Here is a 16,622-nt window from a genome sequence, read left to right on the forward strand (position 1 = left end):
CTTTCTTCCCAACTGGCAGGTAAACCAGAACCCTGTGGCTAAAGCAAAACTGTGGCAGGATTTTTCTCCATGATTCTTTTCACCGGTTGTACCATTTGAGTCAATTGAAGTGCCCCATCTGAGAATCAAATTGGTACATTCCCATCTTCTCCCATCCTGCCAACTAACAGGCAAACACAAGTACTGAACACCACAATGTTTTTTCAGTTTAGTCAGGGAATTCATTTTTTTTTTTTGCGTTTTCCCCCTGCAAAAAAAATTGAATGGTTCCAGGAAGTAGCCTGCTAAAAAACAAATCATCAATATGGCCATCCACTATATAGGTTTTTTTTTTTCTTCTTGAGAGGAATTTTCTTTGTTGGTGCCTTGGTGGAGGCACAGTGGAACCATTCCCCATTAACCTTGGAATAAAAAAACGGCATGGTCCAATCCTGCCCTGAACCAAGAAGTAGCCTGCTAACACACGAATGGACAACTCTTAAATCTGGCGCTCCACCATGTTTTTTTTTTTCCCTTTCACTTTTGTTAACTGTCCAGACTTGGCGGAGGTCTGCGATCTACTGAGTGACAATTGTGGTTTGATTTGTTTTCAATAATCAAAGTGTTTCTACTTGATGGACAACAGGACTGTGGCGTCATTTTGAGTCAAAACAGAGTAAACTGTATGAACAGAGGGAGTGACAATCAACGACTTTGGACTTTCTCTCTTCTTCAAGTGACTTACTGTACCACAGACTCTTTTCCTCTTCTATGTCTCTGAAAGTGCTTCTTTTTTTGTAAGAGGAAATTCAAAGTGGCAAGTATATGAACAACAACGAAAACAAGTGTATAAATGTGAATAAGCTGCTGAAAGAAACAAAGAGTTGCTCACTGTGTCCGACATTGTGTTGCCATGTCCTTTTTCAATATCTCACCACAACACACGGACATACAAAATGGCATGCCGACTATCAGACGTGCTCATGAGAATTTACTAAGAAGTAAAAAATCACACTCAATATATTAAAAAACTAAAACTAATAAAAAGAGGGCATTAAAAATAAATAAATAAACCAGCTCAACAACTAATTAAATGTAACTAAATTTAAAAAATCAAAGTAAAAATGTAACGAATTCTAAAGAAAAATCCCAAACTTCTCTAATCCTGGCATGCAACATGGCATAATCGTAACGGACTGAAGTTTACTCCGAAGACACGCGATGATGTTCCTGTGTGTCCTGATCCATATCCCTTAATCACCCACGTCTTTCACAACCTTTACATGACAGCGTTAGTTAACGGAGCGCAAATACCACAAAGGTCGTGCTTCAGATTACCTTTGAGCTTCAATGCTTCCTGCACAGCAGATGGATGAAACTCTGCTTTGATAAACTACGACAGGGAGCCTTTGGGCTATCAGAGGACGTTCCACTTTTTATGAAGTAAGTCCTCTGAGTGCTGTGTGAAATGTACCAACACATATTACCATCAAGCAAAGATTTTATATACACACTCATACACGTATATAAATATATATATGAATGGATGAATGAATGAATGCATGAATCATAGCCATTGTCCATTGTACTACATATCGGCGTGCAGATGTTTCTACAAGCCTGTCGTGCTGCTCCTGATGTGGCACTTTGGCATTCACTGATGCACTTGCTGCTAACTATAGCTTGTCGCTGCTTTAATTCCACACTGGTTGTCTCATCCTGGAAGATGGGACAGCTGTGGGGAAGAAAAAGCGTTGATGGCAGGAAGAACACGCACACACACAATGAGGCAAGAGAGTGGGGCAGATGCTTTGTAATGACGCCGGCTACAATTATTCAGTCATCTTGGACAAAGGAACCACACGTGCTTATTAAGGTTTCAACAGGCCCCGCTGCACCTGTGGGACCCATCAGCCACACCACGGGGAGGATGTTCGAGTGTGTGTGTGTGTGTGTGTGTGTGTGTGTGTGTGTGTGTGTGTGTGTGTGTGTGTGTGTGTGTGTGTGTGTGTGTGTGTGTGTGTGTGTGTGTGTGTGTGTGTGTGTGTGTGTGTGTGTGTGTGTGTGTGTGTGTGTTTGTGTGTGTGTGTGTGTGTGTGTGTACAAAAGCATATCAATGAATATGTTCTGTGTGCAGTTTACATTGTGTTCCCTCTGAACATTATTATCACACACAATATAATTTTGTGACTACACACTCAAATGTTCATTCTCATAAAGTCAGGGCTCTTTTTTTTCCTCTGCCTATTGGGCTTATTCGTTGATAAAGAATGCTTTGAAGCTACAAAAAGCAAATGAATACTAAAAAAATAACCCTACTGAGATGTAATATTGTTGCAAACATATGCACAACCTCTTATAATCAGGGATTTGGCTGTGTTCTGAATTAATGAATCAATCAAATCTATGTTAAATGAGAGTCAGCAAACACCTTCCACCATTACAAAGGTCTCATTCTAACTCCAAATTTAATTCAGCTGTTTTGGTACATTTTCAATATATTATTTTATTCCTGTAAAATGTATTTTTCTCTTGTAATATCTACATCTCCTCCACTAATGACTTTTATTTGTAAAACAATTAGGCTACTCTCTTCAGTGAATATTCCGACTTCATTTTTTCTACCTTTTGCTTCCCAGTTATGCATTTTTTCATTGTAGTTAGTATTGCAATGTCTTTTGCAGAATATAACAACGGTCAAGATTAGCATGTTTTCCAGGCTTATAGGAAAAATCAGGGTTCGCCTAATAAACATGTCAGCCCAAGATTAATTCATTGGGACAGAAATCTGGCCCGGGGTCAAAGTAAGTTGCTGACCCCTGCATTTGGCGCTTGCAACTTTAGTCCCAAGAGATTTGCAGTTATCACAATATTCTATATTCCCACTACAAAGTTATTACTACTACTAAGTAAGGCTCTTTATTCAATGGTGTTGGATTATTATAATATTAATGACATTGTCACAATGGTATTACAGTATAATTACATGTCAGTATTACAGCTTGACAAAAACAATACAAGCTCTCACAGACTGGAGGACAAATATGAAGGTTGAGATGAAGACGTGATTAGAAACAATATTGGGGTTCGTTACAGTAAATGTGCTCTCACCGCAAAAGTGCAAAAGCGTCCGTTGGGCACGGTTCGAATGGAAAAGGTCAGAAAAAAAGGACAAGCTGGTGAACGAGAGTCATTCCTCATCCAACGTGGTCTCTTCCTGCTTGAGTTTTCCGTACCAGTCAAATGGAACAGCCAGTAGCGCCATTAAGATTTATGAGCTTGGAAATATAAGACACTTGTTGTTGGGCGGGGGAGCAGGTGGCGGGAAGACGACGAGGGCGAAGATGACACCACAAGGAGACGGGAGGAATAAAAACAAGCGGGACAAAGATGTATGCACTCCCTCCAGAGGCCATCACGATCATTATCTTTGACATGCCATTTGGATGCTGTTATGCCACCAAAAAGCAAGCAAGTGCGGCAGAGATAAAGGGCTGAATGGAACACATCAAACATGGGCAAAAGCGTCGCATATCTGAGTCCATTAGCTAACCTCGCTGGATCACGTATTTTGTTGCAGCAATAAGCAGCAATGAATGAGCCCCTTTTCTCAGAATTCATTTCCAGAGAAAAAACAAGGGTTCTCAAGCACAAAGTTATTATGTGTCTGCTGGTACTGGGGAGCAATGAATCTCTCCAGGGCAGTTTCCAGTTTTATGACATAATACGTTAATATTCAAAACAATGCCTCAACCTGTCATTTCTGATGTAATAGTACGTGTGATGTTAGAACTATTCTTGTTTTCCATTTGCTAATTACGCAGTGTACTTGCCCTTGTCCTGTCATTCTCAATGTCCCTTCCTTTCCAGAGTGTCACAAAGGAACGTAGCAGAAGGAAACACTAAAGATCAACTCAAAGTAAAAAAAAAAAAATAATTGATTATGTCGACATGTTCTATTTACCAACTATTTTAGAAACAGATTCAACATTTATCGCAAGTATGAACCTTTGACTCTAGGACCGTTTTTCCAATTCTATGATTTGCTCTATAGAAGAAGTCTTTTTAAACCTGAGCAAACCTTTCAGGCTCCACCACATTTATGACCAAAGAAGGCGTGAGAGTGAAAAACAATCAATGGAGTAAAAGGGCAAATCATGGCTTATAATAAAGAGGCTATTTTTTTAAAAAGAATAAAGCAGGGGCGCAGACAGCGCCACAGATACTTTTGATGGAGTCTCCAGTGGAGCAGTCATGACGGCCCAGCGCCAGCCGGCGTAATGAGTTGACGGATGGATCAATCGCTCCTGCTTAGCCCGCACGATCAATAGCTTTGTTTTGACATCCTACATTAACACAAAACTAATTGCCGCCATCGTTTGATGCTCTTGAGAAACAAACAGACAACACATCACAAGCATCATTAGCAATGACAACTTTGGTCGGCACTTTGGTTAGCATTCAAATATGCATTTGGGCCACTTTGGGTTTATCAGCTGGCTCTACGTAGGGCCGCAGCTTGTCATTTGGGGCCCAAGGTTGAATGATACAAAGAGAGGAACTGGGCAACAAGAAAAAGGAAAGTGTGGATATTTCAGAGGATGATGATTCCGATTACATACTGGACTCTTGAATTTCCATGACGGAGACTCTCTACGCTTGACTTTCTCATCTGCAGGCACTGTACACATGAAATGATAATAATTATTATGAAACTCAATACATATAGTACATTATATGTGATTATGTGGTACGGTTTGGCAATGGTGGCAAGCAAGCTAAACCTCAGTTGCAAAACCCAATACACTCCACAACCGTTCAGTCGACTGCATTGTTCAGTGTGTGGCCGGTCTAAGTTGTGAGCGTGTGTGTGTGGGTGAGTAGAGGAGTGGTGTTGACACTCGGGACTTGTGGTCATGGTAGAGCAGTAGATAGATTTGAAGGCCTCAGCGGAGCGTTTGACTTGAGGGCTAAAACCACCTTTGCTGTTTCGAATAGCGTAATGAAGCTTGTGTAATGACCTTTCTGCCATTACATATGTTTTTAAAAGCCTTCGATGAAGCTCAAAGAAAGCAGCTATAATGGTCATTAAAAAAAACCTTGATCCAAAACTGTTTTGTCATGCGACAAATTTCTATTCTGCTCTGTTCATGCTGTCATGCTGTCAACCCTAACCCTAACCCTAACCCTACTTTGAAACTCTAACCCTAACCCTACTTTGAAACCCTAACCCTAACCCTACTTTGAAACCCTAACCCTACTCTGAAACCCTAACCCTACTTTGAAACCCTAACCCTAACCCTACTTTGAAACCCTAACCCTACTCTGAAACCCTAACCCTACTTTGAAACCCTAACCCTAACCCTACTTTGAAACCCTAACCCTACTCTGAAACCCTAACCCTACTTTGAAACCCTAATCCTAACCCTACTTTGAAACCCTAACCCTACTCTGAAACCCTAACCCTACTTTGAAACCCTAACCCTACTTTGAAACCCTAACCCTACTCTGAAACCCTAACCCTACTTTGAAACCCTAACCCTAACCCTACTTTGAAACCCTAACCCTACTCTGAAACCCTAACCCTACTTTGAAACCCTAACCCTAACCCTACTTTGAAACCCTAACCCTACTCTGAAACCCTAAGCCTACTTTGAAACCCTAACCCTACTCTGAAACCCTAACCCTACTTTGAAACCCTAACCCTAACCCTACTTTGAAACCCTAACCCTACTCTGAAACCCTAACCCTACTTTGAAACCCTAACCCTAACCCTACTTTGAAACCCTAACCCTACTCTGAAACCCTAACCCTACTTTGAAACCCTAATCCTAACCCTACTTTGAAACCCTAACCCTACTCTGAAACCCTAACCCTACTTTGAAACCCTAACCCTACTTTGAAACCCTAACCCTACTCTGAAACCCTAACCCTACTTTGAAACCCTAACCCTAACCCTACTTTGAAACCCTAACCCTACTCTGAAACCCTAACCCTACTTTGAAACCCTAACCCTAACCCTACTTTGAAACCCTAACCCTACTCTGAAACCCTAAGCCTACTTTGAAACCCTAACCCTAACCCTACTTTGAAACCTTAACCCTACTCTGAAACCCTAACCCTACTTTGAATCCCTAACCTTGAAACCCTAACCCTACTTTCAAATCCTAACCCTACTTTGAAACCCTAAACCTACTTTGAAACCCTAATCCTAACTTAAAACCCTAGTTTGAAACCCTAACTCTCTTCGCCCCCTACACTGCTGGATTCCACCCCGCCCCGTAGGTAGTGGGCGTGATCTATTGGTTTGCTCCGCCAACTTGAGGGCGGGGCCACCTAATGTATTTACACATAAATATGTGCATTTGTTTGCATATGCGCACGCATACAAAGCGAGGTTCCAATTCTAAAAGCACATTTAGGTATAAACTCACACCTGGGATCGAACCAGGTTCCTTCCGTGCCAGAGCCCGTGTCTCTAACCAGTCGGCTATTTCGACCTGGCAGCTCTTGGCCGTCTGCACTCTTTTGTACTAGTGATGTGCATTTCAGGTCTCAAGTGAACCGAATCTTTAGAATCGGTTCACTCAAAAGATTTGTTCAAAAGAATCGTTCACCGAATCATTCGGGAAAAAGCTTAAGTGAACGGCCGTCACCCCCACCTCCTGATTGGCTGTTTGAGCTGTGACGTCATTCGGACACACTATTAGGTACACCGCCATTTTCAGGTGTACCTAACACAGGCCACTTCATTAGGGAAAAATCATGGTCAAAGCTTAACTGAAAGTGAAAAGTGCCACACCCGCCCTCACCCCCACTTTCTGATTGGCTGTTTGATCTGTGACGTCATTCGGACACTCTATTAGGTACACCGCCATTTTCTGGTGTACCCAATCACAGGCCACTTCATTAGGGAAAAATCATGGTCAAAGCTTAACTGAAAGTGAAAAGTGCCACACCCGCCCTCACCCCCACTTTCTGATTGGCTGTTTGATCTGTGACGTCATTCGGACACTCTATTAGGTACACCGCCATTATCGGGTTCGTTCGCGAAGATTCACGAGTGAGTGTGACAGACAGCGTTGCTGCTATGCCAGCCGACACACACGTTATGCCGACATTGATGTTTTAATTTTGTATTTGTCTGATTGTATCTGATGGTGTTATTATACCGAATGTGTTTGTGTTTGAATAAAAGTTTGAAAGAAAAAATCCGTTATGCCGACATTTGTTATTCGGGGTGACACCAACTCATAACAACGTAAAACACATATTGTCATATTGTCAGTTAACCAAATGTCTGATTTTTATGTTTTAATTGGCGAATATAAAAACAAGGAATAAAACACCAGACAAGTTTTAACATAAATGTTTATTTAAAAATAATAATAATATTAAAAGTACCTTTCAAACCAGCAATCTAATGTGAAATTGCAGTCGGTATATTGGATAACAATGCAAATTTTACTTTTTTTTTTTTCCATTCCAGTCCGACCTTACTCCACAATCTCACTGTCGTGTAGTTAAAAGTCTTTCTTGTTAGGGTGTTGCGGTTATTGTGTTCACGACATGTCAAACACACAGGCAACATTTGAATCCATCCTTCCCATCATTGTGAATGTTCTGATCTTCTATTCCCTTGATTCCATATTGTTTCTTGTTATTAAAACAACTGAATTATTCAAGGCATACTGTAATAATGATGATCAATCGATAACACTCTTTCTTAGTGGGCTAGATCGTCTAATAATTGGCTAATCCTAAGGGGGACCCACAGTGTGTGTATGCGCGTGCGTTCGTGTGTGCGCGTGTGTGCGCGTGCACGCGTGTATAACTCAGACAAGGGTCATGCCGGCTAATTGAGGCCTTCTTTTCTCAGGGCACGGGAAACGAGCATCATTAGCTCCAAGTTTAATTAGAATTGAAAAAAAAGTTTAAAAAGAATCGTGTACAAGCCAAACGTATTTTAATACATTCTTATAAAATACATAGTAATACATGGTATAATTGTTACATATAATTTATAGATAATTTATATATAATTCTATGTCCAGATATGGTTAAATTAATATTTCACAAATCAACACAAATTGTCCGTCCCCACTTTGTCTGTTATTTTTATGCAATTGAAATTGGTAAAAATTGAAAACAAATACATTGCCGCTCTTTAGTAAAACATTTGTCTGAAAATTGTTGAAAAACCTCTATTTCCAGGTCCTGTGGAAACTATGCGGTGTAATTGTCATTTGTATTTCATGTCTGGATGGGTTTTTGTTTGCTTATTCATTAAATTTTTGGATGTGTTAAAATTTAAAAAGTTAGATACAATAACATTTGCATGTTTGGTTAAAATTTATCATTGTATTGCCTTGTTGCAGAAGGACCCTCGTGAGCTATGGAGTTTCCACAATTCTCCATTTAATATCAGCTTGAGAACTAATTAAATCGGATTATTATTTTATTTATTGTATTTCTTATGTCTTAAGACCTTTAAGATTTAACTTTGAAGTGCCACCGACTTTGTACTTTTTTAATTGAGGCCAGCATAATAGATCAGGAATTCTTTTGAGCAGATAAGTGATTTTTTTCAAATGCGTTGATGTGAGTGTGCTATGAAATGTGAACGCAATAAAGGGCATAATACAAATACAACAAAGCAATGTCAAGGGAACTCAAGCAAGATGGTGTTTTTTGAGTTTGAGAAAAAATGATATTTTGACAGTGCAAGGTTTCCACCAAACAGCGACAATATGTGGCTTATTTATCTGTTGCTGTGGTAACACCACATTCATTCTTCACAGCTTTGGAAAATGAAGGTCTTTTGAGGTCATGGGCCTTGACTTATCAAGATACATCCATCTTCTGTCCGTCCGTTCATTTTTCAAACTAGTTAAGGAAATTAAAGGAGGAGCATCTCATCTTCGTTATTTTGGTATATTTGGGGAGTATTTTTTCTAACTAGAAAGAAAGACGCATGGTTGATTAAAACTCCGCCTCTGCTGTACTTGCACGTTCACTTGAGGTGCATTCAGTGACTGCTTATAAAGTAGGACATCTCAAAATTACATGGGAAAAAAATGTTTAATACCCCAAACAGCAATGACTAGGAATACTCGAAGATGAGTACCACCTTCGGGGGGTTTGTGAGGAATTAGCTATTTAACAAGGCTAAAACAATAAAAAGGTGATTTCGCGTCATATGGTGAACAAAGAAATTCTAGAAATTCTAAAACTATAGACAGGTAGAAATTAAAAGGGAAGCTGAAGACCACCAATTTATGTACGAATGTGTAGTTAACTTCAAAAGAAAAGCTCTGGTAAATAATAATTCAAGCTTCCATCCCTGTGTACTAGTATTCAAATTGTGGTTTAAAGGTCATGAATGTCGGCCTGACAGGCTACCACCCACCGACTGCCATTGCCCCGTCATCCGGCAGCGTGAGACCTGACCGGACGCTGACACAAGACTATTTGAGCCGCCGTCTTTGACAGAAAGCTGACATGAGACCTATCACTTCCTGATTGTGATGAGATGAGTTGTGAGACTGTGCTTGCGTTTGATTTGTGTGTCTCTCTGCAGAAACACACATCCAGTATACTTCCTGTTTCCTGTTTTGCTGGCCAATGATAATTTGATACACCCGGGAGACCAATGCTAACAGGGTGGAAAGTGACTCGGAAGTCAAGCTGAAATCTTTTAGGGTGTACTTTTACACAACACCGATCCAGTAAAAACAGGACTCCTTTTTTTTTTCCTTGGGATTTATAAAAAGTTTCAAATGGAGGAATTTGCACGACAGGCCGGCATGTGATCTTGCCAAGAAACATAACTTGTCAGGTCCACAGCTCCAAGGTTGATTGAAAAAAAAAAGAAAGAAAAGAATGCACAAGGAAAAAAGTAAAAAAATTCAACTTTCTGGGTGTGGGGAGGCTCACAGGATGCCTTTGTTCAGGCAATGTCATGTTTTGTTAACCTAAAAGTCAAAATGCAGGTGTCTTGTTAACAAACCACTGAACCTCAAGCACATTTTTTGTTAAGGTCAAGTCAATATATTTCTATCCTAAACAAAACGTTAATAATAAATGATGGAAATTCGTCTGTTTTGAGTTGTCAGCGCTCAACAAAAATATATGTGTGACTTTGTGACTTGTTTTGCTGTATATATTATTTCTCTAAAAAGTGCAGTTGCTGTGTCAACAAATGGCCTAAACAATACTTTAACATTTCGGTTTGTTTTTTGTTTATTTGTTACTGCAAAGCTGGCGGTACGTAGACACAAATTAAATCCAATATGTCATGTAACGAATCTATTTGTACATCCCAAATTTGCACAGCCATTTGAACTATGGTGTTGGGTTTAATTGGTGCCGATGGCCACCACATTTGCATATGCCTGCCAGCGGGGTGTCTCGTTGGATTGGAGGAGAGCTTTGAAAAGTGCCAATGAATGAACAAAAAAAAAAAACTGTGGATAACAGACAGGATGTGAGTAAGTGCTCCCTGAAAGAAAAAAAAAAATCTGTCTCTCCAGTTACCACGGCAACGAGAGGTGCACGTTGGCTTGGCTCCCGACGTAGCTAATTATGTCGTCGTCGTCGTGTGTGTGTGTGTTCATGTGTGTCTACTATCTGGTTGTCATTGATATGCAAAAAATGACACACACTCAGATGTTTGCAGATGAAAACAGAATGAGGCGATGCTTCCCCTAGTGGCACATCATTATTTATCTATTTATTTATCCATTTATGCATTTTTGCATTTATTTACTTACTTTTCAGATTATCCTTATCCATTCTATATTGTTACATTGTATTTACTTTTTATTTAGCATGTTTTAGTGAATTTATTTATGATTTATTAAGGCTCACTTTTAGGTATTTAACTTTTGTTTATTGCAGTCCACGCCCCTATTTTTCTTTCCTTGAGGGAGAAGTCGGGTCTTTTTTTTTTTTTAAGTTCTATGTGACCCCACTAGTTTAAACACGGCAACACAAGGGTGGTCATTTTGCCCAAAAGATGAGCTGTGATTGGTCATTACTTAGGGTCACAGTCACTGTGAACTAATTTTCAGTAGACTCTGAAATGGGTAAAAATGGATGGATTTTAATTTACATTCCACAAACGCAATATGAATTCGAATGCTGTGTTGAGACTAGTGGGATCACATAGAACGTATTGTAAGGATTTTTTTTACTTGATTCCCCCTGTAAAATGATTTGTTCTTTTCCATACTATTTTGAGTTTTTGATTTAGATTTTTTTATATTAAGTTTAGTTTTTTCTTTTTTTTTTCTTTTTTGGTAAACGAGCTGTACTTGTGTAGTGCTTTTCTATCTTTGGTACGTGAAATGCTTCACAATGCTTCCTCCACTTTCTGATGACATGCCATCAGGAGCAGTGTTTTGCTCAAGGATACTTCGACATGGTCACAATGGCTCTGGATTGAACCCCAAACATTTGGGTCAGGAAACGACGTCTCTACCACTGAGCCACGTTGCGCCACCCCCAAAGAATGTATCCAAAAAATCTGATTTCAAGCAACACACACAAACACAGATACACACACACACATACACACACATTGCAGGCCTCTTCTTTCTTGCGGTCTTGTAGTTTCTCACAGGAGCCATTGTGTTGCCTCAGTAGGACCACCAGAGCGCTTGACGAGCAGCCAAGTCGGACCACTGCGCTAATTGGCCCGCTGTGAGCTCCCACACTGCATCACAACTCACACACACGCACACATAAAGGGAGATTGATTTGAAAGAAGAAGAAGAAAAAAAAAAAAGGGGGGGTTCAAAGTCCTCTTGGCAACAAGCGTTCACTTTTCCATACTTACGTCAAAAACCTTTCATGGATGATGTTAAAGGGGGATTTGGATGGGGGGCCAAGGGGGTTTGGGGACAGAATAGGGGCGTGTGACTGTGTGTGTGTGTGTGTGTGTGTGTGTGTGTGTGTGTGTGTGTGTGTGTGTGTGTGTGTGTGTGTGGGTGGGTGGGTGTGGGAGGGGGGTTGTTTGTCAAGTGTACTTCGGCTGCTGTGATTGACAGAAAGAACCGGAAGCTTTTCGAGCCCTTTCTTTTTTTATGGCCCTTTTGGAGCCCTTATGCCTTCTTCAAATTGGCACTCAGAAACATGCTTTGGTTTTCACACGGTTAAGTTAACATTTAATATAATAATAATGATATAATAGTCCTGCGATTGGCTGGTGACCAGTTCAGGGGTGAACCCCGCCTACTACCAAAAGCATGCCCGTGACTGTCATGAGGGAAAGCAGTTCGGAGGACGAATGAATGAAATGAATAACAATAATAATAATAATAACAATCATAATAATGGGAAGAAGTAAAAGAAGAAAATATCAGCACTTGTATCCATAAATACCTGTTCTTTCTTGCCCTTTTTTCTCTGCAATTAATTCATATTTTAAAAATAAATAGATCCGATTATTTGCCATTCAAAGGAAACAGTAATAACACCCTTGCCATTGAGGTAGAAAAACAAATAAATGTGATAAAGTCAAACTGGTATCAATCTTACAAAAATAAACAAATACGTGTCTTTAAAAACAAACCATCCAACCCTTCCCACTGAGTTAGTAAATTTATGAATGCAATGTACATTTAAAAATGATTTTCATTTTCATACTTTCATGCCTGTGGAACCACATTGCATAAAGCGGTTATGTAGAACATTCTAAGGTATTTTATTCGTGTGTATATATATATATATATATATATATATATATATGCACTCATATTCATAATTGTTCACCATATGTCCCAAAAACAGGTGAAGCGAAGGCTGCAATGAGCCAACTTAGCTGTTTAAGGAAAAGAAAAGCAGGCTGTATACTTTTGAAGGGGACCAAAAAACTAAAAGCACCTGAGGCAAAATACAAAGTGGCTAAATGAAATTTTTATCCTCACTTGTACTATACGACATGCATTAAGGCGTGTTGCCTATTAAAAAACCACAGACGCTAAGTTTATTTGTGTAAATATAAAGTAGAGTGCAAACTCCAAAGCTTCAATGAGCTCATAAAAGTTGAACTCCAACATCTTTGGGGGAAATACACCTCAAACCCTGTTATCATAAATATACTAATCTAAACAGTAACCATAAAGCCGAACCCACAACCCTCACCCAAAATCAAATCTAGCCTCAGAAAAACTCATTTGTAATTGTGACAGAGTGTTTGTTTATTGCAGTATCTTGTTAACGGAGACAACTACTGTTAGTGGGAAACATGCCAAAAAATCTAACAAGTTGGTCGCTGCACCAAACCCCTAATCCATCAATGACGGAAGGCAGATGTTTGGTTTTCACACACTCAATCCACGCCTATCCCGATGTGTTCATCAAATCAAACAGCAGATGTTGAAAGTTGAAAGAGGATGGCCGGCATAGCTGTCAGCTGCTAGTTGTCACGCTAGTTTCGCCAAACTAAAACAAAAAACTGCATCGTAACCAGACGACGCCCGAACAGCGGCACATCGCTAAACCTTTTTACGATCACCAGTTTGGATCCAGCATTTATAGTTCACACAAATGTATTAAGTTGATCACATTCACATTTTATTTTTGACCTATTCTTGACTCTTTGCTTCTGTTTGCCCCCCCACACACAAAAAAATCTCCATTTGGTTTACCATCAGACACACACACAAATACACGCAACTGTTAAGACGTTTGTGAGTGAAACAAAATGCAAGTTTAAAAAAAAAAGATGGAGAGGTTTTTGATGGAGGGAGAAAATGGCCAGAGTGAGGGGAAGCGTAATCAAATTGAGAGAGGGAACACAGTAGCAAAGCATTAGTGCAGCTGAATAATGGAATAACTTAACAATTGTACACACACACACACACACACACTTAAGCACTCCCATGCTCAGATGCTTAATATACACACAGGTTGCATCCCCGAAACAATACTCCATTAATATCTCTATAAAAAAAGCAACAAGTGGAAAGAAAATGCATGTTCACAAGCAAGTGGAACAGACTATTCAGCTGTAGCTGGACTCTCAATACACAAAAGCACCATCTTAAACACACATATACATATATATATATATACTATATATGGATATACTGGATAAATAGAAAGATACAAACATCATGAGCGTGTTCTATGCGGCTTCTGGTCCATCTAAGCTCAATATTTACTGCTGCGTATTGTGTGTGCACTGCAGTGTCTTTGTGAACATTCAACAACTGTGCCGTAGATACATGTTTGTTTTGGGGGGTTGAAGGGGGAACCTCAAGTTTGTTGGTTTCAAAGCAGTTTTTTTTGCCCAAAAGAATAGAAGGGAAAGTTACTTTATCCAGGTCAGGGTAAAACTGTGTCCATCATTGAATATTCATGGATGGTGCGCCAGTGTTTTATGCTAAATATTCTAATGTAAAAGTGAAAAGGCCTCACTAAACTTTTGCAGCAAATGACGACGGTCACGATGACAATAAAAGGCATCAAAGGAGAGGAAGGAAAAAAAAAAAGATTTAAGCGGAGTGAATCTCTGCTGTTCACAAGAAAAATAACATTATTTTAAAAGATATGAAAATTATTGAAAATGTTTTTTTTTCTTTAAAAAAAATGTAAACAAATATTTTCAAAATAGCTATATGACTTAAATGTAAGAAAATTATGTTTTCAAATTTAAGGATAGAAGCAATTTATAATTTGTAAAGTTGTGATGCAAATAAAATATTTTTTTAATTCTATAAATTGGTAATTAGGAAATATAAGAAAAAATATGTTGGGGAAAAATGATACACACAGTTTTAAAAATCAATTTGAAAAATGATGAATGATAATTCTGAGTTCTGAATTTTTGATTTGAAAAATGGCACGAAAAAATGTAATTCACAAAATTTGGAAAAAAATTACAATTATAATTTGAAAAAAATACAGCAAATGGATCCATAAATTTTTTCATGAGTTTAAACATGTTCTAAAATTATAACAATTATAATTTCAAAAATTGTGTCGAAATATATATTTTTTAAACTCTTAGTAGAGCATGACCTTTATGGGATAGGCTTCACCTCCCCTAAACAGAATGAGCACAAGAGAAAATGCACGGATGAAATTTTACTTCACAGAAATGATTAATTCTACGGAAATCAGTGTTTGTTCTTTTGAAATGTTGTACCCCTAAAATTGCGCTCCAATTCTCCCCCTTAGCACGAACACGGAATCCTCGTCAAGCTCACCTATCTGAGATTTTAAGAGGTGATACAAGTTGGCATAGAAATACGTCCACAAAATTTCATGTGGAATTTCGTATTTTATGACTTAGTATTCCACTAAAGGTTCCGCTGTATGTGCATTGCACCGAAAGCGGGTAGAGGGGTGCTTGTGAGGTCAAGGGTCGTCAAGTGTCCTACGCAGGGAACACTTGAGTTCAGTAGTGAGGTTTCCACCACAGCTCATGTTAAGACAGAAAGTGGGGAGTAAACAAGTTAAAGTGCAGTGTGAATGTGAGAAGGAAGGCGTCTTGGTTTTTGAGGGCGGGATCAAGGGAGAGAGGGGTCTGGGTAGCCCGTGTGAGCTTCTGATGCCACCCCAGGGTCAGTGTGGAAAGAAATTGCATGACTGCGCCCATTTGCAGGGGGATTGTATTAAGTTTTACACCAAACAGCAGGCCAAATAGACCCACCAACTCCGAACACCGCAGTTGCGGAGGTTCATGCTGTGACCGGCTTTAAGGCTGGATTTACACTACATGGGTTAAGTGAGGCCAATGTGAGGTCATCAAAATACACAAAATGGAGGGCAGAGAGCGAAGTAAATTAGCAGTGTTTTGCAACAGGTGCATCGAATGGTAAATTCTATGTACTATTTCTTTTTTACAGATTGTTGCAAAAAAAAAAAAAAAATGACAATGTTGACAGTGTTTTTCAGTGAATTTCCAAATTTGGGTCACTATTAATGTTGTGATATTTAGAATTTCAACTTATTTTAGTTCAATGCATTAAGTTACTTAGTACTGTGCATATAACTATGTTAAAAAAGAAATAATAAAAGACGACGTTTTCAAAGGATAAAGATTTTAGAACTAATTTTGTTTCAATGTTATCAGTAAAAAAATTATAATTTTATGTCACAATTTTGGGACAAATGAAGTTGGAATTTTGTAAGACAAAATAAGAATAAATAAATTTTCCAAAAAATAGTCATAATTTCATATGACTAGTTGTATTTTTTGGATGAATGAAGTCAAGAGGGGAAAAATGGCAAAAGAAAATCTGAATTTTAGTAGAAATAAAATTCTATCAATATTAGAACAAAGTTGTAATTTTAGCACAAAGAGGGTCAAATGTTTTGAGAAAATGTCGATGTCATATAAGTGTGTTATTTTTGGACAAATAAAATTTTAAGAAACGATTTTAAGTGACTAAAAACATATAAATAAGAATAACATTACACGTGTAGAAAAATTGAGATTTGGGGAAAATACAGTATATGTAAAAAGTCTACATGCCCCTGTTCAAATGCCAGGTTTATGTGATTAAAAAAAATGAGATTAAGGAAAATCATTTCATTGTGAATGTGGGGTGAGACCAATTAAGAAAACTTGGTAGAAACCAAGAACATTACCTGTATTTAGTCAGCCTAAGCCAACTAAAGTGTTAAATGTT

Source organism: Syngnathus acus, chromosome 9 (genome assembly GCF_901709675.1).
Source record: "Syngnathus acus chromosome 9, fSynAcu1.2, whole genome shotgun sequence".
Taxonomy (NCBI): Eukaryota; Metazoa; Chordata; class Actinopteri; order Syngnathiformes; family Syngnathidae; genus Syngnathus; species Syngnathus acus.